The sequence below is a fragment of the Schistocerca cancellata genome, unplaced genomic scaffold (genome assembly GCF_023864275.1).
Source record: "Schistocerca cancellata isolate TAMUIC-IGC-003103 unplaced genomic scaffold, iqSchCanc2.1 HiC_scaffold_944, whole genome shotgun sequence".
Lineage (NCBI taxonomy): Eukaryota > Metazoa > Arthropoda > Insecta > Orthoptera > Acrididae > Schistocerca > Schistocerca cancellata.
In genome coordinates this window covers 17501-20000 of record NW_026046952.1, presented here as the reverse complement: position 1 = coordinate 20000, position 2500 = coordinate 17501, and positions in this window count along the sequence as shown.

Below are 2500 nucleotides of genomic sequence, written 5' to 3'. Positions count from 1 at the left end.
CCTTTGACACACTGACGCTGCCTCGGGCATCCACGTCCTACGGTCGATATCAACGAACCTCCCCCCCCCCCTCCCCCCCACAACACGCCATCCCATACCACATTGTGTACCGTACCCAAACCTAACGTGTACTGTACTACAACGCAATGTGTACCATAACACAACCCAGTTTGTACCTTAACCTAACCTATGTCACCTTAACCTAACCTATGTCACCTTAACCTAACCTATGTCACCTTAACCTAACCTATGTCACCTTAACCTAACCTATGTCACCTTAACCTAACCTATGTCACCTTAACCTAACCTATGTCACCTTAACCTAACCTATGTCACCTTAACCTAACCCATCTTGCACCTTAACCTAACCCATCTTGCACCTTAACCTAACCCATCTTGCACCTTAACCTAACCCATCTTGCACCTTAACCTAACCCATCTTGCACCTTAACCTAACCCATCTTGCACCTTAACCTAACCTATGTTGCACCTTAACCTAACCTGTGTTGCACCTTAACCTACCTCAATTTGCACCGCAATGTAACGCAATTTGCACCGCAATGTAACGCAATTTGCACCGCAATGTAACGCAATTTGCACCGCAATGTAACGCAATTTGCACCGCAATGTAACGCAATTTGCACCGCAATGTAACGCAATTTGCACCGCAATGTAACGCAATTTGCACCGCAATGTAACGCAATTTGCACCGCAATGTAACGCAATTTGCACCGCAATGTAACTCAATTTGCACCGCAATGTAACTCAATTTGCACCGCAATGTAACTCAATTTGCACCGCAATGTAACTCAATTTGCACCGCAATGTAACTCAATTTGCACCGCAATGTAACTCAATTTGCACCGCAATGTAATGCAATTTGCACCGCAATGTAATGCAATTTGCACCGCAATGTAATGCAATTTGTACCGCAATCTACCCCCACATTGTGCCTTAACCTAACCCACATTGTGCCTTAACCTAACCCACATTGTGCCTTAACCTAACCCACGTTGTGCCTTAACCTAACCCACGTTGTGCCTTAACCTAACCCACGTTGTGCCTTAACCTAACCCACGTTGTGCCTTAACCTAACCCACGTTGTGCCTTAACCTAACCCAAGTTGTGCCTTAACCTAACCCAAGTTGTGCCTTAACCTAACCCAAGTTGTGCCTTAACCTAACCCAAGTTGTGCCTTAACCTAACCCAAGTTGTGCCTTAACCTAACCCAAGTTGTGCCTTAACCTAACCCAAGTTGTGCCTTAACCTAACCCAAGTTGTGCCTTAACCTAACCCAAGTTGTGCCTTAACCTAACCCAAGTTGTGCCTTAACCTAACCCAAGTTGTGCCTTAACCTAACCCAAGTTGTGCCTTACCCTGCTCTGTAATTGGCATATGACACGTTACATTAATGTATTGTCCAACCGCAACCCGCTCAGAATGTTGTGTACACAGCTACGTGTCATCTCCCCATAACAGCTGCATTGCAGTGTGGTACGCCATAGAGACGTGTGGGAGTAATGGACGCAGTGGATGGCGATCAGCATGAGCCGTCTGTTCATGTAGTGGCGCGTGTATGCAGACGTAGTAGTCTCTTCTCACACAATGTGATAGCACGGTGCCCCGCGTTCCACATCTGCGACATGCTACAGAGGCCGGTTGACAGTTGGTCGCGCAATGGACATCGCATACGTACGGGGGCACCTTCCACGTGCCCTCTAGTCGGGCACATTTTGTTGCGTGGATGTGAGCGGATGTAGTGTGTCTTGACACCTGACAGGCAGGCATGCAATAATAGTTGACTTTGCAAACGGGGATGGACGTGTACGTTTACTGGTGACGTTACGCAAATGAACAACTGGTAACCCGTTGTGGTGCGGTTGTCCTTGCTGGAGGTACATCTGTGAGGGCAACGATCGGTACAGCTACGAAGCGGTCCCCACCATACCAACGAACGTGAATGTGAATCTGGGTGTGAAGCGATACGCGGCTGTGGGTGGGTGGGACTGTCCCCGGCCGGTGAGGGGGGGCCGCCCGGCGTGCTGGCCGCGCGGTGCGTGGGCGCACGCGCTACAGCCGGCTGGTGGGGGCGCCCAGTGGCAGGCGCGCCGGCCGACGGACGCGGCAGGCGGCGCAGCTGCGCGCCGGGGCACCCTGCGCGCGGCGCCGTGCAGCCAAAGTGGGTCCTCGCCGGCCCGGTGCGAAGCGCGGTGGACATCTGCAGTGTGCTGGTCCGATTGAGGACTGTGTGCGTTGAGGATGCGCCGCCGCCCGGCACTCGGCGCCGCGACGCCGTCTGCTGCTCGGTCGCCCCAGCGGTTCTCGCTGGTGGTTTGTATCGCAGTTGTGCAGACGTGTTGGCACGTGCGCTGTGCTGGGAGAGTTCGCTTCGGCACCCACGTGGGGCCTTTGCCCTTCTGTGGCGCTGGCGTTGGAGCTGCCGGTCACCGTAGGTGGCGCGTGTTGTCTCCCGCCGGCAATGCCACGACAGCACGCTCCC